Source organism: Macaca thibetana, chromosome 1 (assembly GCF_024542745.1).
Source record: "Macaca thibetana thibetana isolate TM-01 chromosome 1, ASM2454274v1, whole genome shotgun sequence".
In the NCBI taxonomy this organism is placed as follows: domain Eukaryota; kingdom Metazoa; phylum Chordata; class Mammalia; order Primates; family Cercopithecidae; genus Macaca; species Macaca thibetana.
In genome coordinates, this window is record NC_065578.1 from 95,070,626 (window position 1) to 95,098,190 (window position 27,565).

Below are 27,565 nucleotides of genomic sequence, written 5' to 3' on the forward strand. Positions count from 1 at the left end.
TTAGACAAATCCGAAAAGAAGTTGGCCAGTGACTGATGAAGAATCCTAATGAACCAGTTCAAGACCAGCCTGGACAAGATGGTGAAACCCTGTCTCTACTAAAAATACAAAAATTAGCCAGGTGTGGTGGTGGGCACCTGTAATCCCAGCTACTTGGGAGGCTGAAGCAGAGAATTGCTTGAACCCAGAGGCGGAGGTTGCAGTGAGCTGAGATCGCACCACTGCACTCCAGCCTGGGTGACAGAGTGAGACTCCATTTCAAATGGAAAAAAAAAAAAAAAAAGGAATCCTAATGAACCATATGAGCACTGAGAGCCACAGAAGACAGAAGCTGTAATCGCGTTAAAAGCCGCCTGGTGGACCACAGCCTGGGTGTGCAAACATAGGAGTGAGACAATGTTATTGCCTACTGGCCCTTGATCTCTTCCTCAGCATGACAGAATACTTAAAAGTTAGCTTCTTTTCTTCGATGATAGAATTTAAAATCTAAAGCCTATATTTCTTCTTTAGTACCAATTATTCAAAAGAAAAAGTAGTACATTTCAGCTATTTTAGCCCTTCTTGCATTTTCTCTACTTTTCATTTGCTCTTTAAACTTCCAATACTCTAAGATGAGATTTTTTCTTTAATTAATAAAGAATGTATGAAATACTTCAGCAACTTCACACGTCCTATTGTTAAACTCACAGTTATCATGGAAAGATGAAAAAAAAAATAAGATACGGAATCTCCCAAAACCCGTTAGGTCAAGTGGTATTATATTTTAGAGAAGGAATCACAAAACCTTCAGAGATCTGTGTCTCTAAATAGATTGGGTATTTGCTAATGCTCTGGGTTAATCATAAAGATAAAGGAATGACTGACATTGTGGTCGCTTAAAACACGGCATTAGGAAAAGTCTGAAAATGTAAATATGGATTTTTTGGTTGTTGTTGTTGTTGCTCCATCCTGCATATGTGATGTAATGTGCACACTATCATTGAGCCCTTACTTTCTTTTGAAAGGTTTTTCTGTGCAAAGGGGGAAATCCATCACACAGATTCATGTACCGAGACCCTGACACATGAGTGTAATCTTGCCAAGCTCTGTTCTCCCCCTTTTTCCATCGCCTGTGGCACTTAGGGAATAAGTTGGCTTCTCTTGATCAAACTTTACTGACCTATACATGAAGGATTGGGTAAGTCTTTAAGGAATCTAACTTTCTTGGAGGCTAAAGAAATTATCTCTTCATTACCATTTGTTGCTATACTGGGGACATTTGTGGAAAATATCACTTCTTTGTGCACAGTGGTTCACCGTAGCTTTGACACTGCTTCATGGGCCATAATAAGGAATATATGGTACAAGAAATAATGTGGAAAGAAAGTCTAGATCTTCTGAGTGGAGCCCGGGTGGAGTCCACTTTCTAAATGTTTTGGAGTAATGGGATGCATGACACAGAAAATTTCTCTAAGTGTGTTCTCTACAAGATGAATCATAGAGGTTGTATCAGTTATGATGGCGTTTTCCTGCAAATATACTTATCCCTAGTTATCTGAGGGGGATATTTCCCGTGACCTTGTGGATACCAAAATTTGTGGTTGCTCAAGTTCCTCAGACAAAAAGGCATAGTATTTGCACATAAACTATGCACATTCTCTCATACACTTTAAATCATCTCTAGATTACCCATATTACCTAATATGATGTAAACGCCATGTAAGTAGCTGTTTTAATGTATTTTTAATACATGTTTTATTGTTATGTTGTTATTTTTATTGTTTTTTTCCTGAATATTTTTGATCCATGGTGGGTTGACTCTAACGGAAAACTCAATTACCTTGCTACTCACTGTGTGATTCATCAACCAGCACTGGCATCTCTTGGGAGCTGACTAGGGTCCCAGCCCAGATCTACTGAATCAGAATTTGCATTTTAACAAATCCCCAGGTGATTCACACCTATTTAAGTCTGAAAAGCTCTTTCCTACTTTCCACACTCACACACCGAAGGTATTTACTTATTTAATGCAATGAGACATCCCAGAGTAGGCAGTTCTGAGTTAGTAGCGTGTCTCAATGATTCCATCGGAGATGCAGGATTTCACCATCTTTCTGCTTCACCATCCTAAGCATGTAGAGCGTTGCCTTTATTCATTGTCCTTAGGATCACAAGGTGGGTATTGGACCACTGACTTCTGGTCAAGAGGAAAGGCAACCAGGAAAAGATAAAAGGGACTTTCTCTTGGGAGACCATTCTTTTCTGTTCTGGAAGGGCACCTGCCTCATGAAGTGCCATCTCTTAGTGCCTATAACTGTGGTGCACGGCTAAGGTTAGACAACAGGGAAGCTGGAGTATAAAGTATTTAATGTTCTCTATACAGCAGATGACACAGGAGAGGTAAGTTGCTCTTGAGTGGCCAATCCACTGTCTCTGCCATATTTGTTAGTACATTTAGATAGAGAGAAAAATGGCCAAATAAATGTGGAAAATGTATTTAAATAGATTTCTTTTATATAGGGCCACTCAAAGTTTTTAATATACCAAGCTTCATTATAAATCTCCCAGAGAGAAATATAGTACGTAGTGTTCCCACTTACCTGATCACAGAACCCCCATTTTTTCAGGAAAATGTTTTCTGCTAAAAAATAAAATGACAAAAAAAGAAAAAAAATCCATTCATAATATTGTCTCTGTCCAATTATTCAACCCTGTTGTTAGAGTACAAAAGCCATGGCCTATAGGTAATGAATTTGGCCCTGTGTGGCCCAGATTTTGCCCATGGGCCATAATTTAGTGACTTCTGTTTTATAGTTAGCCACAACAAAAATATGGTCAGCAGTAATACAACCACAACAACATCTGTTAATATGGCACCCTAGATTCTGCAAACATTTTTAATATAACTATATATCTATATTATATACCTAACATAAAACATATCTATATGTAATATAAAATATATTATATGTAGATATAGACATATACACGCAATCTCTTCTGATTCTAACAAACATATGAAAAAGATCATCACTATTTTATGGTTTCTGGAAAATACAGTGTCACGCTGTAAACTTCCCTAAGTAATAGAAATATTCTCTAGGGCTCTGGATATTATACTTAGCTAATTGTAGTAACAGTATAATGCTTTGAACTTGTACTTTTTCTTCCCTAGGTGCTCAGAGAATTTCTTAATTAGATCTTCATAATTGTCCTTTGAGAGAATCCAGCACCCACCCAATTGTGCACATGAGCCTTTGAAAGTATTTCATATACTTTGGATTTATTATTGTACTCTGCAATTTGTAGACCTTAAATCACCCCCCAGCACAACCCCAACATCTCTCTTTTCAAGTATACTGGACTATTAAAGGCAGATTGGACTGTTAAAGACAACTCAACTTCACTGCTAATAAGTACCACTATTATACTGTGGACATGGGTCTATCATAACATCTATGGTATTTTGGCGCATATATTTATTTAAATGTTTGTGTGTTTTCCCTAAGAAACAATAAACCACATTAGGGCCAGACCTGTGTGTGTTCTATTTTTCTCTTTCCTCAGCGCCAAAGAGAGAACATAACATATGAACATTGCTGAGTGAAATGCTCTGTGTTAATAGTGGGGCGAGGAGCCACGGGGGGCACTGAGGGTGACTTCCCAGCTACTGGGCTACCCTTCGGGTTTCAGAGTCAGTATCTTCTATCCTCACATATGCACTGCCTCCATCGCTGCAAGTGGCCATTCATTCCAACTCTGCTGGTATTTTCTGTCATGTCAGAGCAATGAGAACAGATCCCAAGGCGACTGCAACGATGTACCTGTGGATTGAGTTCAGGCCATTAAATTGCCATCATGCGACCTATCTAATGTCATTATAGTCTAGCTTCAGCAAAGCAGAGTGATAGAGAAAAAAATGACACAATTACCAATGTATGTGTTCTCAGACTTTCAAAAGAGCCTGAAGGAAGAAGTGTCTGTAATAGATGGAACGGTAGACACACACTCACACACACACACACTCACACACACACACACACACACACACACACACAAAGCCATGTTTTCTGGGGGGAAGTTTGTAAATTGTAGGAGGAAAGGAATTACTCAATTAAGGTTTCTGTTTGGATGTGAGCTCAGTTCATTCTCTCTGGAACTCTCTATAGTCAAGTCTCTTTTCCAGGGACTTATGGAAGAAATTTTGCAAATTCAGAAGTGGGAATGTTGAAAAGCTGAAGCTCTTAAATCATATATCTGGTGACATATGTTTCCTGGTATTTTACTTTGGGATTAAAAAGAAGAAAGAACTACATTGTCGGACTACAAATTGGGCTACAGCACATATTTGATGGTGTATAACAAAACCCTATTTAATTTTACATTGAATGTAGTACATCTTGGATTCGCTTAGTATAAAGTGACTCCTAGAAATGTTGTTTTGGTAGTTTTGACTCAAAACCTATCTCCTGAAAAGGTCCTTTAGGAATGTTCAAATGATTTCTCACTTGTGCAAGTTTCCCAAGTAACATCTTGCATGATTTATTGTGCTGATCTTCTTTCTTAGTGTTCATATGCTTTTTCTTTGCTTTGTTGTTGTTGTATTGGCCTCATTTCTTAGGGAAAGACTTGTGCAAAATTTCCACTTCTCTTAGCTTCTTATAATTTTAATATCAGGCTCTCTTGTCACCTAGTCTTGCAAATAGGCCTGGGAACTTTGGGCATCTTTATGCCTTAAAATTATCTTAAAATGCCTCCCACCTCCTCTCTAATTAACTGCAATCAGTAAGGCTAGTTGGTGGACACATGGTGTCGTAGCTCTGTGAAATGCTGCCTGATGGCTATAAACACAGCCATATGTTCTCTGTGAAATATGGCTATAATCGCCAGCAACAGGAACAGCTGATAGAAGATGAAGGATCGGCTCTTGTTGTCTGCCTGCGTTATTTGCAAAACCTGTGAGGCACTTTGCAGATTGGCTGAATATTTTCTCTTCGCCATCACTGCTTCTGCTAAATTGCCTTTGTATTTTAGCTTCAGTTCTTTCCAACATATATTTGAGCTTGAAATGGCAGTTATTAAAGGAATATGTTTAGTACCCTCCCGTTTAACATCACAACACTTTAATTAAGGCGGTCTCTCTTGAAATCCTGCAGTACACACGTAACCCAGGTTTCTAAAACTAAGTGGTTATCAAGAAAAAGGATAAAACCATCAAAATTTTCACAGTGAATGAACAAGAATTTCTCAGCAAAGTTCAATAGATTTGCCCTGAACTGGTGCAGCTTATAATACCCTTGAGCCTAATTGCTTTCCTGCATTTTGGCAAGAAAAATAGCTGACTTGCAATGGAGTAGAAAGAAGAGGTTTGGAAGAAAGTGTCTTTTAAGAAAAGCTTCCAATGAAAATTTCAATCAATATTTTTAATCCCAGAAGAGGAGATAAAATATGATATTATGTTCCTTGCACTGAGAGATTGTGGATAGGGTTGTTTTTCAGTGTAGGTAGGAGAGCAGTTTCGAGAGCAAAGCAGCCTCGGTATCCCTCCCACACTACAATGCGCGCAGTAGGCTATAATCCAACATTTCAACAATGCCTCATATCTGAGACTTAAAACAGTGGCTCTCAGATGCCACATCCTTATTAAGCCAGGGTGGATTCCTGGTTTCATGGCTCGGCTGTGAGACATAAATGTCTGACTTTCCCACACAAGCATGTGAGAGAAGCCGCGTATAAGATGTGTAATGCACTCCCTGTCTCTCCACTTAACTGAATTTAACTGTTTTGTTTATTAAAGTAACAAGACAAAACTGAGTATACAGTTGAGGCATTGATTGCTTTTAAGCCTCCACTTTCCCATTTTAAAATGTTTTAGGTTGCTAATTTTGATATCAAGTTGTCTATCTTGAAGATATATGTGTGTGTGTGTGCATGTGTATGTATATGTATGTAACATATATTATTGAAAGCTTATTTTATTGCCTCTTCAATGCTTTGGGGGCTTTGTTAAAATAGGGCTCTCACCCTTTACCCTTTTTTCTCTTTTTTTTTTTTTTTACCTTGTATGCACCACACAGGCTATTAAACTGTGTGCAGGTGATTGATCTCTTTAATAAAAGCAAGTTCTTTAGTAAGCAAAGAGTGATAAAGATAAACAAATGTACTGGTTTGTCCAGTGCTTTGGAGATTATGGTAACATGAGGGCATCAAGAAAGCCTATTAACAGATAAGTTAGATGAAACACATCAATTCTGATTTCAGTAAGTCAGGAACTGTTCACTTTAAGTTAATTTTATCCATGTTTTCTCTTCATTTGTAATACTTTGTGGGTTTTAACAGAAAATATTTAATAGTGTGCTGTGTAGTCCATAGATAAACGATGTTGGCAATTTCTCCACCTAACTGCTTGTCAAGCCCCTTAGCAAGGTACACACTGCCCTGCAGTTTATCATCTCAATTTCTAGATTGTTTTGGAAGATCATTGAGAGGGCCGAGACTCCCCAGAGGACTGTGCTCTAATCCTATCATATTTTTTAAAATGCTGGAAAGTGTAAGGTTACATGGTAAGCTGATTTTACATAGGCATTTCTTCAGCTCGTCACAATAGCGCTCTTTCCATGGTAACTGGCGTTTCCATGGCACACACTGCAAGCTCCTCCAGAGCAGCGGAGGGGCTTTCTGAAGATGCTCACCCACCCACAAGTGTGAGCACACTTGCCCTCTCTCTCTCAGGCACAGATTCAGCCCACCGTTTATGTGAAGATAGGCACATTTTCTCACAGAAATTCACCAGATGGAACAAAGCTAATTGAAAAATAAAATTTGCTTTTTTCACTATTATGTGATAAGACAAATAGCCACTGATGTGGCCTTTTAGAGTGACCTGGAAATGTCACAAAAGCCGGTGCTGTCCTCATTGATATGGATTAACGGGATAAAATCTTGGAGACAAAATTTGACAGGGAAAACAGCCATCCCTGGACCAGATTTTCTAAATTTATTTCCTTTCCTTAAACTTTGAGCTCAGTCTACAGCTCAACATCATGTTAGATGCTGTGAAGCATAAAAGAAATTTATGCCCATGGGGACCTTGCTTTTGTTTGGAGACCTAGGAGAATAAGATTTAGACGTATGCAATAATTAGAAAATAATATAAGGCTGTAAATAATCAAAATACCTTGTTCCCATAGGACCACTCCAACATTTTTAGGCTTGGGGGCAAACCATGTTGCTGTTTTCTTCCTCTATCACTTTTATCCTTAGGACTAGCAAAAACCAAAATATTTCAGGAAGATGTACCAGTTTAGGAAGATGCAGTGGTGAAGAACTTTTTCAGGTACTATCTGCTTAATTTTCAAGAATAAATAGCCATCATATTGGTCTTTTATTACTGATTTCATAGTTGGTATCTTATCCTTTGTAAGCATAGGCAGTCGCTTCTCAAGCTAACTTTCTAGTGCTTTAAATAAAATGTCCAGTTTTCATTTGGTCTGAGCAAATTGAGTTAGACGAGATCATCATCTGAATGACTATTCCTATATTGTCTTTTTTCTTTGATGAAGCAAGGCAGTGTAGCAGAGAACATGGCCACTATGGTTAAGTTTGTGTGTTGGAAACTTAATCCCCAGTGCAACAGTGGAGAGGCAGGACCTTTAAGAGGTGATTAGAACTAAAGGCTCGATCTTAGTAGTGGGTTAGTTATTATGGGAATGGGTTCCTGATAAAAGGATAAGTTTGGCCCACTTCTCTTTTGCTCCCTCTCATCCTCTTTTGTCTTCTTATGTAATGCCATGGGATGACACAGCAAGAAGGCCCTAGTAAGGTGCTGGCACCTTGATATTAGAATTCCCAGCCTCCAAAACTATGAGAAATAAATTGCTTTTTAATATAAATTACTCAATCTGTGATATTCTGTGATAGCAACACAAAACCGACTAAAAAAATAGATTTGTGGTTAAATAAATTCATTTGACTTCTGGATCTCTCATTTATTAGCTTTATGGCTTTGGCCAAGTTAACTGATCTCTCTGAACCAGAGCAGCAAAATGGTCTTGATATAATGGTAGGTATGATTGTTTCTGTTAGGGTAACTGTGAGGATTAAGTGGGATATTGATATGCTCAATAAATGGTAGCTTATTTATTCAACCCATGTGCATTAATTTTACACTAGGTTTCAGGAATTGTCTTAATTGTGTGGATATAACAGGATTGATTTTTGGCTTTCAGGCATTTAGCATACAGACCCTGATGCAGGAAAACATAATGCCATAAGATCCACTGAAATGTGGAATGACATCTAACAGCCCCCCAAACACGAGTGAGTTAGCCTGGAAAAGTAGAGGAATGTAGTTTTGTGGGTATGAGTGATCCACTTTTCACTTGGTTTTGATCTGGGGTCTATAATTTTTCATCGATGTCTCCATGGGTAAATTCGTAGAATTTTGTGTTTCTGACAACTCGATGTACAATAGTTGTAGATATTTACTTGGCTTTTCTAATATCAAAACCGGAATTTCTAATTAAAGCTAATGCTGACTCATGACTCTTGAAGTCTCCTGAGATTGCTGTGGCCGGGTCCTGCTTGAAGGTCTCATCATGTATTCACTCATATACTCATTCATTAAGTCATTCATTTGGCACGTATTTATTCTGCACCCATTTATTCTGCAAGTTAGTAGCTATGCATTAAGGTGGAAACAAAGATCAATCAGCGGATATTGATCCTATCCTCAAAGAATGGACAGTTACTGAAATTTTGGGATCTGTGAGGGAACTGATGATAGGAGGGAAATGGGGTGTGTAAAATCAGGGGGTGTGTCCAATCGGCAGCTATTCTGGCATAAGATCTGTAGAAATCAGCATCATACATCTGGATCTTCCCTTCCTACCTACCTATGGATCTTCTTGGTCACTGTTCTCAGTAAAGAAAAGTATCAAGTACAAGTAGACATACTCAATTCATCATTTTTTTCAAGAAACATGTATTTTGTTTCCAAATGTGTCTATTGCTTTACATAAAGAACTTTCATTTTTCTTGGTAAGGAAATATGATAGCTGCACGGAGCAGCTAAGGAAGAACTCAAGCCTAGAAGTCCCAGTGGAGATTTAGAGTAATAAAGATAAAAATGGTGGACTGTAAAGAAGTCTAAGATAACGTTATAAAAGTGCTATATCTTAAATTATACCTCAAAACAGCAGCATGAAAACAACAATGAGAAATTTGGGTAGGTGGAAAGAAAGGGAGAAGATAGAGAAAGAACATACATGTACGAAGGATGAAGGCAGAAACGAGCTTGGCACATTATGCTAAATGAAAGGAGCCAGACATAAAAGACCACATATTGTACGGTTACACTTATATAAAATGACCAGATAAGGCAAAGCTATGGGGACAGAGAGTGGGGCTGCAGGTGGGAATGTGGATTAACTGCAAATGGGCATGAGGGATCTTCTTGAGGTGATGAAAATATTCTAAAACTGGATTTTGGTGATGCTTGTACAACTTGGTAAACTTATTAAAAATCAGTAAACTATAAACTCCGAGTAGGTGAATTTTGTGATATTTAAGTTATACTTTAATTATGTTAAAAAATAACAACAAAAATAAATGTTTCTCCTGTGAATAAAGACTGGTAAGGAAATTGATATGGTTGCAGCTGTGGGGCCAAAGTCTCCGAGCAGAGAAATAAATTGACCAAAGTCACACAGCTGGCAAGAAGTAAAACTTAGATTTTAAAAAAAGATAACTTGCCTCCAAGATAATATTGGATAAGCGAAATGGTGCCAGTTGGAGGAGAATATTGGGTTAGTGAGGAGAAGAGGATGAATTTTATCTGAAAAGCTACCAGAAATATTTTTGACTCTATAGAAAATAAGCATGCTGAAAGCAGCATTTTAGAAAGCTTAATTTAGTAGCAGGAATCATAGGTGGAATATTTTTTAGAAGCCATGATGGATGAATGAGTGCAGTCGTGTAGGTGAGGTGGGTCTTGGTTAGAGTTATGGAAGAGAAAATGGGAGGGACATTTTGAAGGAAGAAGAATCACGTCATGTTGACTGATCCCTCAGGATTAATCAGATATGAAAGTGCTTTGAAAACTGACAAGTTTGTTAAAGAAATGGAAATGATGAATTTTTACCATTGAGCATACTGAAATCGGTAATCAAGTAAGTGGAGAAGCTTAAGATGTTGTAGAGGAAAGGGATAGGTGTGGGGAAAATATCCTTCAGGGGATTATGGGATGGGCTTATGGGTAGAGAGTGAGGTATTCTTATAAGAAGGCAGCTGGTCTCTTCTGGGACTGCAGAGAAGTTGATGCCACACATCACACACATATTACAACCTATGCGATGGGTGCCATGCTGGATATTGCAGAGGTTTACTAGGCAGAGGTTTTGGTTGCATGTGACAGAAACCCAGCTCAGATTAATTTAAGAAAAAATGGAATATGTTGTTACACAGTAATAGAGGGTCCAGGAATTGGGTGCTTAAATCTGCCATCTCTACCCTCCTATAGAGTTAATGCTATTCTTAGGCCGGCTATCCTTTCTCTGAGGCAAAAATTACCACTGACAACTTCAGATTTAGTTGTTCCTTGTTGTAAGAAATCTTAGAAATTGCAGAATTTCTCTCCCACTAAATTAATGAGAAAGACGAGTTACGAGATGAACTGTGAGACTCTACTTGCGTCATATCCATGAACTAACCCTGTGGTCAAGGACATTGTTTCTCATATTTGCTGGCTACAACCTTGTGTCCTATTCCATGGGGACAATCGGCCTTGTTCATTCCAAAGGAAAGTAGAGTTTTATAACTAGAACATGGTGAAAAAAATCAAACAAATTCCTAAAACTTGCTCACTACAAGATGTAGTGTTGAAAGCTTATAAACTCTTAATAATAGGCTTTATTGTTTACATTCTAGAGATATAGAAACCAAACCCTGGAAAAGTTAAGAGATTTGACCAAGGGTGTATGGCCACAAATGAAATAATAAAGCGGAGGTTTGAATTCAGGTCCATGAGGTTTGAATTCAGGTTCCAAAGCCTAGCTGTTTTGAAGGAAATCATTGATGTAGAACAGGTATATGCTGAAATAAAAAGGGAAGAACATGAGGAAATCACTTCTGGGATATTAAATACAGGTACATCAACTTGAGTCACAAGGCAGCAGCTGGTCAGAAGTAAGGTGGGAAACTGCGAGGGATGGGGAGAGGGAATTGGTAGTTTAGTACTGAGGGGAAGGCCTGGAATACTCAATTCAGGTTACGAGCCAGGATATATTTCAATGAGAGGTAACCGTGGACTTGCCGAGCAGGGGAGAAACCAAATTGTATTTAGAGAACCAAATCTTATAGTAAGCCAGTATTCGAGTTGCAAGGTCTTTTCAGAGAGCCTTCTGTTGCCTGGAGACAACACAGAGGTAGAGACAGTGGACATTTTAAGTAGCACAATCCCATCAACGTTGTGGAAAGTGCAGATGTCTGTTTGTATGGCTGGCCTCAGTTAGGGGATGGAGAGGGTAGAACTGAAATAGCTGAACAGGATGTGGGCACTAACGTAAGGAAGCTTGAATGCTCAACGGGGGTGTTAATCTTGTGAACAAGGGATTAGAGTTTGGAAGAGCTGCTGAGGAAGGAGAGAGGAAGTCATGAAATTGAAACAATGTGAAAGATGACTTAGACTTGTCTAATTGAGTGGGTCAGGGTAAAACACACTAAGAGATGTGAGATAATCTGACCCAGGCCAGGTCTTTTTCCAGGTAAAGGTGTAGGGAAGCTTTTGATAGATAACAGGTAGCTCTGATCCCTTGATAATGTAGAGTACTACAAAGAACAAAGACTTTGGAGACAGCCAATCCTGGGGCTGAACCCTGCTCTGCCACTAGCTATCTGCACAACCTTAGGCAAAATATCAATGTCAGTGTGAGTCAACTCATCTAGAAAATGGAGATAAGCATAATTATGGAACTATTACATTCTGGAAAAATATATGTTTATATATAGTATATACATATGTATACACCACGCACACTCATACACCAATAGAAAGACAGTACTTAGCATATAAAGATAACAAATGGTAGCTTGCAATAATAATAGCAAGTTTTGGTAAATTTTTCCCTTGAAAAACTTTAAAATTTACTCTTAAGTAAAATTTACTCTTAAGTAGATAAAGAACAAAATCCTGAATTCTAATTTGGCCTAAGAAGTCCAAAAAAAAAAAAAAAAATTCCAAACCAGATTAGCCCAAGTTATTTGGTCACTTTCTTCAAATAACCTAAGTTTTATCTAACATATTTTTAACATAATAAAAATCATCCAAGTTCCCTTTACGTTGTGGGACCCTAAATTAGATGTACTGGTATTAGGAGTATCTATCCAATAGTTTATCTTGGATTATCTCGCATTACCTTTCCCCATGTTTGAGTTCAACTTGGATATGCTTATATGCTTGTAGGAACAATTACTCTTTTATATATTAATTGTGTTTCACAAGTATCCAAACTGATTGTGCACAACAGGTATCCAATCCTTTCATTCTCCTCAACCTTGTGAATATCTGATCACTATGCTTAAGAAGCATGAGCAATATCTTTTTAAAATCTGTTGGCTATATTACATCCAGTCTATGTTTGCACAATATGTCTCATGTGAATACAAAGAACAATTATCATTGAAATTCATGTGTTAATTGTTCACTCCTTCTTTCAACAAAACTTTATTCAAAACTTTTTATATCAAAGCATGACCAGGTGCAATAAGAAATACACATGTTCCAAGTCTCAAGGAACTTACATCTAATAATGCCTGGGGGATATTAGGCCTCGTATGGCGATTGGGCAAACGTTTCTCTCTCCAACTGGGGTCTGCGGTATATGTGGAACAATCTAAACAGTTCTTTCCTTAATCAGTTAGAGAGAGGAAAAAAGTCAACTAGACCTTCCTTTCCCTTCTTTGATATTTGAGATATTCTTGGAATGGTATTTCATTGCCCTTTGGTGGAATAGCTCACGAAGCCAAATAATACTTTGTGTAAACTACAGACTTTCTGAAAGGGTGTGTTTGAAATTTTTGACTCAGCTAACTTTCATCAAGTTAAACATTAAAGATTAGGAAGGAATTTGAGCATTTGTAGAAAATTCGGACAAATTTTTGTAAATTAAAGAAGAATTAATTAAAGAAAATTTATTATAGTCAACAAGTTTTTGAGAGCTTTATTTTGTGACATATATCCCCCAAATTGATTTTAAAAAATTATCACCAAGTAGGAGGAGTTGGTGTTTATTCCAGATTTGCTTTTCCAGCTACCTGCATACCATGGAGACACAGTAGGAGAGGGCCTCTTTTATAAGTTCTCTCAGATCAGCCTGAAGGGTTTATTAAAAGCATAATGTTCAGGTACGCTAAGTGTTGTCCCTTATTTTTCACTAGAGGAAGCTGAAACTTGGAAAAGTCTAGAAACCAGATTGAGATCATCAGTTTATCCGCGGCAGTATTCAGACGTGAAACCAGGTCTCTTTTATTTGACATTCTTGGATCACTTGTTTTAACTTCCTAGAAATTCATAGTTGATTGGTTGAACCATGCCCTCTCCAATACAACCAGTAGAATCCTATTTTTTCCACTATCCTACTTGCCCACAGGTCACCATAATATATAGATTAATTTCAGAAATATGTTTCTAAAAGGTTAGTCTTTAAATTTCCCCAACTTTCCACCAACTCCTTTTAGCTCCTCCCGAAGAGCCAGAATGTTGTGAGGATTCAGAGCAGGGGTAAAAAGAGAACTGGGCTTTGGTCTCAGTTCTACCATTTGTTAATGACTACAGAAAGGTACTTAATAGTGATAGTAGGCTGCATTCGTGTCCTGCAAAGTTTCACTCTCTTCCACTTCTTCCATGGGGGCTGTATTTTTCCACCCCAGTGATTCTAGGTTTGGCCATGTAATTTACTTTGTCTATGATAGGTTATCAAGGGGAGGCTATAACCAGAATGTTACCAACACAGAGTTCCAATGTTAAATGTGCTTGCCTAGTTTGATTTGGCCTCCTGTTCTTTTGCCATCAGCTGTGAGAAAAGTAAGCTCTGGAGAGCTGCTGGTCGTGGAATGAAAGACAGCTTAAGCAGACTCGAGCCAATTTGCAGCCTGGAGCCTAGTCAGCTGATCCCAGCTCAGCTCCCAGACTCACAAGTCACCCCAGCCAACCCACAAACTTATGAGTGAGAAAAATTGTATTATACTTATTTCCATAATGTTGTGAAGATTCATAGAGATGATATGTATAACATGTTTAGGACATTACCTATCACTTTGTAGACAACAATATTATTCATTATTATTGATTACTTTTTAGTAAACCATGGCCTTCCCAATAGTATGTTTACACTGTTAAAACATGTTAGTATACTTATATCACCTGCGTATAATAGAGCAAAACCTTCCAAAGAAGGAGGAGCACATGCAATATTATGATAAAGCTGAACTCATCACCATTGGTTACACCTGTCCCAACTCCCCAAATCCTTGCTGGGTTAATGGATGACATGAGCCCCTTGGTGGTTAGTAGTCTCTTCATTCTACAAACTACCTTAGTTCTTCTACCTAGGCCTGCTACCTGCAGAGCAGATTAAGAAAGTAGTGTTGAGCTTCTTTTCATATATATGTTAGCAATTTTTATGTAATTTTTGGAGAAATGTCAGAAATGTCTGCTAAGCTCTTTGCTTGATTTATTTATTGTTATTAATTTTTTTTGAGACACAGTCTCCCTCTGTCACCCAGGCTGTAGTGCAGTGGCACAATATTGGCTCACTGCAACCTCCGCCTCCTGGGTTCAAGCCATTCTTGTGCCTCAGCCTCCCAAGTAGCTGGGACTATAGGCATGCACCACCACGCCTGGCTAATTTTCGTAATTTTAGTAGAGATGGGATTTCACCATGTTGGCCAGGCTGGTCTCGAATTCCTGGCCTCAAGCACTACACCCACCTCGGCCTCCCACAGTGCTTGGATTACAGGTGTGAGCCACCCCACCTGATCCTTTGCCCATTTTTAAATTGTATTATTTGGTTTCTACTATTGAGTTGTAAGAGGTTTTGGCTGTGTCCCCATCCAAATCTCAACTTGAATTGTATCTCCCAGAATTCCCACATATTGTGGGAGGGACCCAGGAGGAGGTAACTGAATCATGGGGGCTGGTCTGCTATTCTCGTGGCAGTGAAAAAGTCTCACGAGATATGATGGGTTTATCAGGGGTTTCTATTTATGCTTCTTCCTCATTTTTTCTCTTGCTGCCACCATATAAGTAGTACCTTTCAGCCAGGCATGGTGGCTCACACTTGTAATTCCAGCACTTTCAGAGGCCAAGGAGGGCAGATTGCCTGAGCTCGGGAGTTCAAAACCAGCCTGTGAAACACGGCGAAACCCCATCTCTACTAAAAATACAAAAAATTAGCTGGGTGTGGTGGCTGACACCTGTAATCCCAGTTGCTTAGGAGGCTGAGTCAGGAGAATTGCTTGGACCTGGGAGACAGAGGTTTCAGTGAGCCGAGCCGATCATGCCACTGCACTCCAGCCTGGGTAACAGAGCAAGACTCCATCTCAAAAAAAAAAAAAAAAAAAAAAAAAGAAAGAAAAAAGAAGTGTCTTTCACCTCCTGCCATGATTCTGAGGCCTCCCCAGCTATGTGGAACTGTAAGTCCAATTAAACCTCTTTTTCTTCCCAGTCTTGGGTATGTCTTGATCAGCAGTGTGAAAATGGACAAATACAGAGTTCTTTATAAATTTTAGATATCAACACATTATAATATTTGTGGTTTGCAATTATTTTTTCCCAGTCCATAGGTCGTGTTTTCATTTTGTTGATTGTTTCCTTTTCTGTGAAGAAGCTTTTAAGTGTGGTGTAGTCTCATTTACTTATTTATGTTTTGGTAGCTTGAACTTTTGATGTTATATCCAAAAATCATTGCCAAGGCTACTACTGAAGACTTTTCCCCCTATGTTCTCTTCTAGGAGGTTTATGGTTTCAAGTCTTATCTTTGGTTTGGCTTTGGCTTTTTTTCCCTTCATTTTGAGCTGCTTTTTGTGTATGGTGTAAAGGTCCAATTTCATTCTTTCACGTGTAGAAATAGTTTCCACAGCACCATTTATTGAAGCAACTGCTCTTTTCCCATGGTGTCCTTTTGGTGCTCCTGTCTAAAATTAGTTCACCATATATGTCTGGATTTATTTCTGGGCTCTCTATTCTATTCCATTGGTTTATGTTACTGTTTCTATGCCAATACCATACTGTTTTCATTATTATAGTTTTGTAATATAATTCAACATCACTAATCACAAGGGAAATATAAATTAGAACCACTATGAGATATCACCACACACCTCTAAGGATGACTATTATAAAAACAACAAGCAATAACAAATGTTGGTGATGGTATGGAAAAAAGAGAACCTAGTACACTGTTGGTGGGAATGTAGATTGGTTGAGCCATTCTGAAAAACAGTATTAAAGTTCCAAAAGAAATTATAAATCGAACTACCATATTGTGTCCAGAACTTGTTCCTTCTGGTGGGTTCTTGGTCTCACTGACTTCAAGAATGAAGCTGTGGACCCTTCATTCATAAAGATGGTGTGTCTGGAGTTTGTTCCTTCAGACATTCAGATGTGTCCGGAGTTTCTTTCTTCTGGTGGGTTTGTGGTATCGCTGACTTCAGGAGTGAAGCCGCGAACCTTCCCGGTGAGTGTTACAGCTCTTAAAGGTGGTGCGTCCAGAGTTGTTCTTTCCTCCTGGTGGGTTCGCGGTCTCACTGGCTTCAGGAATGGGAAGCTGCTGATCTTCGCAGTGAGTATTACATCTCATAAAGGTAGTGTGGACCCAAAGAGTGAGCAGCAGCAAGATTTATTGTGAAGAGCAAAAGAATAAAGCTTCCACAGCGTGAACGGGTGGGTTGCTGCTGTTGGCTGGGGTGGTCAGCTTTTATTCCCTTATTTGGCCCTGCCCACATCCTGCTGATTTGTCCATTTTACAGAGCACTGATTGGTCCATTTTACAGAGTGCTGATTGGTCCATTTTAGAGTGCTGATTGGTGTGTTTACAAACCTTTAGCTAGATACAGCGTGCTGATTGGTGCATTTACAATCCTTTAGCTAGACAGAAAAGTTCTCCAAGTCCTCACCACACCCAGAAGGCCAGCCAGCTTCACCTCTCAATATGACCCAGGAATCCCTCTTCTGGGTGTATACCCAACGAGATGAAGTCGCTACCTTGTAAAGACATCTGCCTGGCATGGGGGTTCAAGCCTGTAATCCCAGCACTTTGGGAGGCTGAGGTGGGCAGATCACGAGGTGAGGAGATTGAGACCATCCTGTCCAACATGGTGAAACTCCATCTCTACTAAAAATACAAAAAATTAGCCGGGCGTGGTGGCACACACCTGTAGTCCCAGCTACTCGGGAGGCTGAGGCAGGAGAATTGCTTGAACCTAGGAGGCGGAGGTTGCAGTGAGTGGAGATTGTGCCTCTGCACTTCAGTCTGGTGACAGAATGAGACACCGTCAAAAAAAAAAAAAAAAAAAAGAAAAAAAGAAAAGGAAAAAGAAAAAGACATCTGCACTCCCATTTTCATTGCAGCATTATTCACAACAGCCAGGATACAGAAACAACCTAAATGCTCATTGGTGGATGAATGAATAAAATAAAATGACACACACACACACACACACACACACACACACTCACAGTGGAATATTTTTCGACCTTAAAAAAAAAGGAGATCCTGCCATTTGTCGTGAATGGATGAACTCGGAGTACATTACGCTAAGTGAAATAAGCCAGCCACAGAAAGAAAAATATTGTGTGATTTCACTTATGTGGAATTTAATATGTGGAATATTAAAAAACAGAGCTCAAACACACAGGTATAGAGAATGAAACCATGCTTAACGTGGGTAAGGATGGAAGAGAGAAAATAGGGAGATGTAGGTCAAAAGATACAAAACATCAGACATGTAAGGAGAACAAGTCTAGATATTTAATGTACAATATGAGGGGTAAAGTTAATAAAATTGCACCATATTAGGGATTTTTGTTAAATAAGTTCATTTTAGCTGCTCTTGTCACACACACAAAGTAACTATGTGAGATGATAGGTTAATCTGTTTCACTGTTGTAATCATTTTACCATTACTATATATCCTGCATCATGTTGTAAATCTCAAATATAAACAATACAATTTAGTTCTTTTAAAAAAGAATGTGGTGTCAGTGACTAGAGCAGACACACTCAATGCCCAGCCGGTACCTCCTAGGCTCCCCTCTGAGTTTCATATGTATTAAAAGCTTTGTCCCTCTGACACTTGGATATCTCTGCTTCTCAGCCTGAGGGCTTTCTCGGGTACCAAGGCAACTTGTTCAGAAGTGAGGAAAAGCCTCTGGGGCAGTCCTCAAGCCTTAAGAGATGGGATTTGGTGAATTAGTACTTTAACTTTCCTGTCCCTCTATGAGTTGAGGAATATTCTATTAGATCCCATCAGGCTTGAACCTCAATTTCCTACAATGGTAACCTGTTCATGGACATACCTGTATATGGAAAAAAAACAAACTGTTTCATACCACTCCCAATATTTCCCTTCTGACATCAGATGGGTGGGTTTTTCCCACACCAAGAAATTATCCGACACCATTTTGCTGTCGTAAAATTTAACAAAATTGTGATACTCTCTACCTGGAGATAGCATCAAATTTCACAGGTTAGAGACTCAGTTCCACAAGACTGCCCTTACTTACAGATGCCAGTTGCAAGTAGCAGGTCCCCAGGTTACCAACAACTTCTTCTGACTTAGCTCAAATTGGAGGTTTCCACAACACCCTCTTTGGGTTTGAGAATTTGTTTGAGCGGCTAACAAAATCCAGGAACTCAGTCTACCTAGTATGGTTGATTTGTTACAAAGGATGTTTTAAAGGATACAAATGAACAGTCAGAGGAAGAGGCCTATAGGGTGAGGTTCAGAAGTGTCCTGCACATAGGAGCTTCTGTCTCCATGGAATTGGGCTGCACCACCCTCCCGACGCATAGATAGGTGCTTGTTCACCAACCTGGAAGTTTCCTGAACCTTAAAGTTCAGGGATTTTTGTGAAAGATTCACCACATACAAGTGGCTGGTCATTACTTCCATTTCCAGTCCTTTTCCCATTTTCTGGAGAATAGGGAGTGGGGCTGAAAGTTGCAAGCTTCTAGTCATGGCTTCGTCGTTCTGGTGACCAGCCCCTATCCAGTAATCCACCAAGAGCCACCTCATTAGAGCAAAAGATGCTCCTATCATCCAGGAAATTCCAAGGGATTTAGGAGCTCTGTATCAGATGCTCCTATCACTCAGGAAATTTCAGTGGTCTTAGAAGCTCTGTATCGGGAAGCAGAGTCAAAGACCAAACATTGGAAAAAAAGATATTTCTCACACCCCTATTTACAAGGGTTTTGGAAGCTGTATGTCAGGACCTGGAGCAGAGGCCACTTTGTATATTTCTTATTATTTCATAATACCCTTTACTGGTTTTTATCCCTTTTTTTGTCTTACTTTACCCACTCCCTCACTTATACTTTCTTGAATGACATCCCAAATAAGCTTCAAGTCCCTTTCTCAGGATTTGTTTTGGGGAGTACCAATCTCAGAAAAGTGGCTTAACTCATCTTTTCCCCTTTTGTCCACCTTGCCTGCTAGTCTGACAGGGGGACCATGGCAGATATCAACACATATATTGAAAATCTGGTAATAAGTTTTAAGTACATTTTCCTTAATTTTGTATGTAATGGAAGCCATCTTATTTGGACAGGGTTATTGCCTTAGCAGAAGGGAGCTGTTTCACCTACGGTTATGCATCCTCCCCAAGGACAGTCCACAACAAATGGCTGGTTGATGTAGAGATTTAAAGCTTTACCCCATTTGTCTCAATCTGGTATAAGTCTGAAGGGGATTTCCAGCTTCAGACCCCTCATAGGGTTGGAATCGCCTGAGGGTTCTGTTACAACTGGATCACAGTTCGACTTCTTCTGTCCATTTCTGCTTCTCTTACTCCCTTACAGCCATCTCCCCAAAAGCATTTCCCAATAGACACCCTGTGTGTAAATCTCTGCCTCACTTTTTGTGTCCAGGTGTTACCAAGAATGGTCTTAGGAAGTGGACTCTAAAATGGGATTTTGTAGCTGGATCATGCACTGTCCAGTTGGCAACAAGGACTCCATTATAAGTATTAAGTGGAGTGCTGATTGCTTCCTGGCTTGTTATGGTGCTGTTAGTAGAATTGGTGGTGAACAGTGATGGGATACCTGTGGAAGGCTGGTGCAGCATTTCAGTGATTCAAAAGATAGCGGTAAAATAGTCCTTGTAGACCATGGAATCAGGCAGCTGTTGCTTTAAATTTTTCCTGATTTAGTCAATGGAAAAAAATGGGGATTTCAGAAATGACTTATAGTTGGTTGTTTTTAAACAGAGGTGCCAAAGCATTTCAGTGGGAAAAGATCCTTAAAACAAGTGGCTCTCAAACAACTAGAAATTCAGGTGTAAAACCATGTACCTAGACCCTGTCTCCTGCCATACACAAAAATTAATTCAATATGAACCTTAGACTTTAATATAAAATCTAAAACTGTTAAGCTTTTAGAAGACAATATAGGACAGTAACTTAGGGCAGGCATCTTAGTCTATTTTGTACTGCTGTAATGGAATACCTGAGACTGAGTAACTTATAAAGAACAGAATTTTTACTTCTCACAGTTTTGGAGCCTGGGAAGTCCCAGATGAAGGCATTGACATCTGCTGTCTGGTCAGGGCCTTTTTGGTGCATCCTCACATGGCAGAAGGTAGAAGGCCAAGAAAAGGGACAAATTCTCTCCATCAAGCCCTTTGTGGGAAGGTGCCTAATCCCATTCATGACAGTGAAGCCCTCACATGATTTACTCACCTCCCAAAGGCCTCACCACCCAATAGTGTTGCATTGGGGACTGAATTTTATTATGAATTTTGGCAGAGACGAAAACATTTAAACCATAACAATAAGCAAAGATTTCTTAAATAGGATAAACAGCAGTACTAATTTTTAAGAAAGAGAAATTATACTTTCTCAAAATTAAAAAAAATTTTGCTTATTAAAACACAACAGTAAGAAAATAATTAGGCAAGCTACAGGCTGTGATAAAATGTTGTACAGTTATATTAAATAAAAGTCTTAAATTCAGAACATATAGAAAATTCTTCCACTTAGTAATAAAAAATTTGGGAAAAGATTTGAATAGTTTAGACGCTGCACAAAGAAACATGGTTAATAAACACATATAAAACTCATTGACATCATTAGTCATCAGGGAAATAAAACTATAAATCAGAATTAGATACCACTCCACACCCATTTGAATGACTAAAATTACAAAGACAATCAACAATAAATCTTGGCAAGGATCTAGAGCAACTGAAACCCATATACATTGCTCGGGGTTGGGGGTGGGGTAAAATGGTACAAGCACCTAGAATATAATCTGGCAGTTTCTTATAAAGTTAAACATAACCTCTATGACTCAGAAATTATACTGCTGGATATTCACCCAAGAAAAATGAAAGAATATGTCTAGAAAGACTTGATTGCAATTTCATAGCAGTTTCATTCACAATAGCCAAAAGCTGGAAACAACTCAAATATCCATCAACAGAAAAGTAGCTAGACCAATTTCAGTATACAATACTATTCAACCATAAAGAAGAATTAAATACCTATATATGCAGTAACATGGATGAATCTCAAAATCATTATGCTGAGGGAAAGAAGCAAGACATGCCAAACCACATTGTGTATGAAGATCTGGAACAGGCAAAGCAAATTTACTGTGTAGTGAAAAAGATCTCAATAGTAGTTTCTTCTGGAGGTAGAGGTTACCTGAGAAAGAGCACGTGGGGACTCCCAAGAGTGAGGGAAATATTTCACATATTGTTATGGGTATGATTATATGGATGTATTCACTTTTCAATTCATCAAACTATAACACTTAAAACCAGAGCATTTCGATACATATAAATAACACTTCAATAAAAGAAAGAGTTAAAAACTGTAAATATACCAAGGACCTTTATTAAAAATTTGAATACAGAGTTTCTTGAACTTGATTAACTTTCACATTCTCTTTCTTTTAATTATTTGTTTAGGGAATGATTATATTGGAGAGTGCTTTTAAATGAGTAAATTGCTGTTAAAAATTTCTAATCTAGAAATCCATTCTGAGAAAACAATTTAAAGTACATACCAATATGTATATGCAAAGTCATTTATTAAAGTGTTGTAAGTTATGTTTACATTAAATGAAACAGAAAATGGTCAAAAATAATGGCACATTTATATAAAGAACTATTTCACAACTAAAAATCTTAAGCCTTGTTTAATGAAGAAATACTAATAAATAAATTAAAAATATTGTATAATACCGAATATAGACTTGTACAGATAGCAATATTTTATAGATGCAAACAATATGTAAATGGGAAACTCTAGGCAAATATGCATCAGATTATTAAGAACAATAGTTTCTGGGATTATCTTATTTTTAATTTTATCATATGTCTTTTTACTTCTTTTATAATCTGAAATAAACCATAAGAGTTATAAAGTTTTACACTAAAACAAGGGTAAACCTAATAAAAAGCCCTGAGTTTTTTTCTTTGCTCTTCTATAGCACTCGACTTTGGACAAATTATCTATAGAAGCATGTGGGAAACCCACTAAGCTTTCTCAGAGATCAACTGCTTCGTTGTTGCAGAAAGAGGATACTGAATTAGATTTCTTTTTCCTTCACGATGAAACTTTCTCTTTTCTCCCCTCTGGCTTTTTCCCCCTCTCTTCTCTCCATCCTGCTCCAATTCTGCTAGTCTGTGAACCATGAAGAGCAGTGATGCTTTTTAGGAGATCCTAGCAAACGCTGATATCACTAACATCCATGCCATTCTAGAAATACGTTTAATTTGGCTCCATTTCCTAGTCTGCAAACTTGTTTTCATCAAAATTGGAATCAGTGTGATAAGATGTCAGGTACATCTCAGTCCCACTGTTTGGTATTTTGCTAAAATTAAGTGAGCTCAGTACCCTGTAAGAGACCTCCTTTCACAAGAAGGGTTTCTCTAAGCCTGTAAGGTATTGGCACAGTGATTACTGTAGAAAAACAGTTTTAAACATCAAATTAGTTTGTGAAAACCAAGCCAAAGAGTAACGCATATAAGAGGAGGTGAAAGAGAGTGAGGAAAGAAGAAGGAATGTCAAAAATATTTCCACGGGGTATTATTTTATTTACCCAAAAGCAAATCCAAAGGTTGCTACAGGACAGTGCACAGAAAACAGGTCTGCAAAGGGAATCTTCTACAAAAAATGCCGCCTTGCCCGCTTCACTGGCAGTTGAGTTCACAGTAGAAATACATTCAATTCCACATAGTAATAGTGCTTTAATAACAGATGAAAATATGTTTTATGGTGCGTGTTGATAACTAAATGCTTATCCTATATATAGAAATTCAAATAATTGGAATTTCTCATAGCCAGCATCCAGTTGAGACCACTGAAGAATACCTTGATATAGAAGGTTAAAGTCAATAGACTGTGTTTTGGTTATTTTTCAGAAGATGTCTGCTGTATGTTTAATATACTATATTTGTATTATGGGCTCTGGTTCCTGTAAATCTGAGGTCTCTCTTTCTTGAATGAATGAGGAGATAAGCAATTGAATTTGAAAGATACTTTATGCAACAGAAAAGCAATTTTGTTGCTGGTTATCAGAGGGCAAGAAGTGAACTAGCAATTTAATGCTAAATATTTTTAACCCTTGGGAATCTGGCTTGCTTTGAGTCCACTAAAGATTATATATTTTCAGTCCATCTCAGCTTATTGTGTTTCATATGGCAGAGGAGTATTTTGTTAAAAATTTAGTCAATTTAAAGTAATTACCTTTTATTCTTACTGGGTATGGATTTGATGTTATAGTATCTCAAATTTCCATTTTTAAAAGGGAAGAAAAGAAGGAAGATTTCTGTTTCTACCAATGAAGACTCATGAAGCATGGGATACTGTTTTGCTCTGACAAAGGGCACTTTGTGATGGACTGGTGTTGGTTTTAACCGTTATTCATAATGGTCTCTGAAATTCTTGGTGCTTCCATGGTAAAGGAAAAGAGGCTGGCATTTTCCCATTACATTTCATGGTGAAAATCTCTTGGCCCGGCTCCTTTTGTTCTCCCCAAATAATTTTTTTGGTTTTATTTATTTATTTATTTTTATTATTATACTTTAAGTTCTAGGGTACACGTGCACAATGTGCAGGTTTGTTACATATGTATACTTGTGCCATGTTGGTGTGCTGCACCCATCAACTCATCAGCACCCATCAACTCATCATTTACATCAGGTATAACTCCCAATGCAATCCCTCCCCCATCCCCCCACCCTGTGATAGGCCCCGGTGTGTGATGTTCCCCTTCCCAAGTCCAAGTGATCTCATTGTTCAGTTTTCACCTGTGAGTGAGAACATGTGGTGTTTGTTTTTCTGTTCTTGCGATAGTTTGCTGAGAATGATGGTTTCCAGCTGCATCCATGTCCCTATGAAGGACACGAACTCATCTTTTTTTATGGCTGTATAGTATTCCATGTTGTATATGTGCCACATTTTCTTAATCCATTCTGTCACTGATGGACATTTGGGTTGATTCCAAGTCTTTGCTATTGTGAATAGTGCCACAGTAAACGTATGTGTGCATGTGTCTTTAGAGCAGCATGATTTATAATCCTTTGGGTATATACCCAGTAATGGGATGGCTGGGTCATATGGTACTTCTAGTTCTAGATCCTGGAGGAATCGCCACACTGTCTTCCACAATGGTTGAACTAGTTTACAATCCCACCAACAGTGTAAAAGTGTTCCTATTTCTCCACATCCTCTCCAGCACCTGTTGTTTCCTGACTTTTTAATGATTGCCATTCTAACCAGTGTGAGATGGTATCTCATTGTGGTTTTGATTTGCATTTCTCCGATGGCCAGTGATGACAAGCATTCTTTCATGTGTCTGTTGGCTGTATGAATGTTTTCTTTTGAGAAGTCTCTGTTCATATCCTTTGTCCACTTTTTGATGGGGTTGTTTGGTTTTTTCTTGTAAATTTGTTTGATCTCTTTGTAGGTTCTGGATATTAGCCCTTTGTCAGATGAGTAGATTGCAAAAATTTTCCCCCATTCTGTAGGTTGCCTGTTCGTTCTGATGACAGTTTCTTTTGCTGTGCAGAAGCTCTTTAGTTTAATTAGATCCCATTTGTCAATTTTGGCTTTTATTGCCATTGCTTTTGGTGTTTTAGACATGAAGTCCTTGCCCACGCCTATGTCCTGAATGGTATTACCTAGGTTTTCTTCTAGGGTTTTTATAGTATTAGGTCTAACATTTAAGCATCTAATCCATCTTGAGTTAATTTTCGTATAAGGAGTAAGAAAAGGATCCAGTTTCAGCTTTCTATATGACTAGCCAATTTTCCCAGCACCATTTATTAAATAGGGAATCCTTCCCTGTTTCTTGTTTTTGTCAGGTTTGTCAAAGATCAGATGGCTGTAGATGTGTGGTATTATTTCTGAGGACTCTGTTCTGTTCCATTGGTCTATATCTCTGTTTTGGTACCAGTACCATGCTGTTTTGGTTACTGTAGCCTTGTAGTACAGTTTGAAGTCAGGTAGCGTGATGCCTCCAGCTTTGTTCTTTTGACTTAGGATTGTCTTGTCAATGTGGGGTCTTTTTTGGTTCCATATGAACTTTAAAGCAGTTTTTTCCAATTCTGTGAAGAAACTCATTGGTAGCTTGATGGGGATGGCATTGAATCTATAAATTACCTTGGGCAGTATGGCCATCATCACAATATTGATTCTTCCTATCCATGAGCATGGTATGTTCTTCCATTTGTTTATGTCCTCTTTTATTTCACTGAGCAGTGGTTTGTAGTTCTCCTTGAAGAGGTCCTTTACATTCCTTGTAAGTTGGATTCCTAGGTATTTTATTCTCTTTGAAGCAACTGTGAATGGAAGTTCATTCATGATTTGGCTCTCTGTTTGTCTGTTACTGGTGTATAAGAATGCTTGTGATTTTTGCACATTGATTTTGTATCCTGAGACTTTGCTGAAGTTGCTTATCAGCTCAAGGAGATTTTGGGCTGAGATGATGGGGTTTTCTAAATATACAATCATGTCATCTGCAAAGAGGGACAATTTGACTTCTTCTTTTCCTAACTGAATACCCTTTATTTCTTTCTCTTGCCTGATTGTCCTAGCCAGAACTTCTGACAGTGTGTTGAATAGGAGTGGTGAGAGAGGGCATCCCTGTCTTGCACCAGTTTTCAAAGGGAATGGTTCCAGTTTTTGCCCATTCAGCATGATATTGGCTATGGGTTTGTCATAAATAGCTCTTATTATTTTGAGATATGTTCTATCAATACTGAATTTATTGAGAGTTTTTAGCACGAAGGGCTGTTGAATTTTGTCAAAGGCCTTTTCTGCATCTATTGAGATAATCATGTGGTTTTTGTCTTTGGTTCTGTTTACATGCTGGATTACGTTTATTGATTTGCATCTGTTGAACCAGCCTTGCATCCCAGGGATGAAGCCCGCTTGATCATGGTGGATAAGCTTTTTGATGTGCTTCTGGATTCGATTTGCCAGTATTTTATTGAGGATTTTTGCATCGATGTTCATCAGGGATATGGGTCTAAAATTCTCTTTTTTTGTTGTGTCTCTGCCAGGCTTTGGTATCAGGATGATGTTGGTCTCCTAAAATGAGTTAGGGAGGATTCCCTGTTTTTCTATTGATTGTAATAGTTTCAGAAGGAATGGTACCAGCTCCTCCTTGTACCTTTGGTAGAATTCAGCTGTGAATCCATCTGGTCCTGGAGTTTTTTGGTTGGTAGGCTATTAATTATTGTCTCAATTTTCAGAGCCTGCCATTGGTCTATTCAGGGATTCAACTTCTTCCTGGTTTAGTCTTGGGAGAGTGTAAGTGTCCAGGAAATTATCCATTTCTTCTAGATTTTCTAGTTTATTTGCGCAGAGGTGTTTATAGTATTCTCTGATGGTAGTTTGTATTTCTGTGGGGTTGGTGGTGATATCCCCTTTATCATTTTTTATTGCATCTATTTGATTCTTCTCTCTTTTCTTCTTTATTAGTCTTGCTAGTGGTCTATCAATTTTGTTGATCTTTTCAAAACACCAACTCCTGGATTCATTGATTTTTTGGAGGGTTTTTTGTGTCTGTATCTCCTTCAGTTCTGCTCTGATCTTAGTTATCTCTTGCCTTCTGCTAGCTTTTGAATGTGTTTGCTCTTGCTTCTCTAGTTCTTTTAATTGTGATGTTAGAGTGTCAATTTTAGATCTTTCCATCTTTCTCTTGTGGGCATTTAGTGCTATACATTTCCAGAGATTCTGCTATGTTGTATCTTTGTTCTCATTCATTTCAAAGAACATCTTTATTTCTGCCTTCATTTCATTATGTACCCAGTAGTCATTCAGGAGCAGGTTCTTCAGTTTCCATTTAGTTGAGCGGTT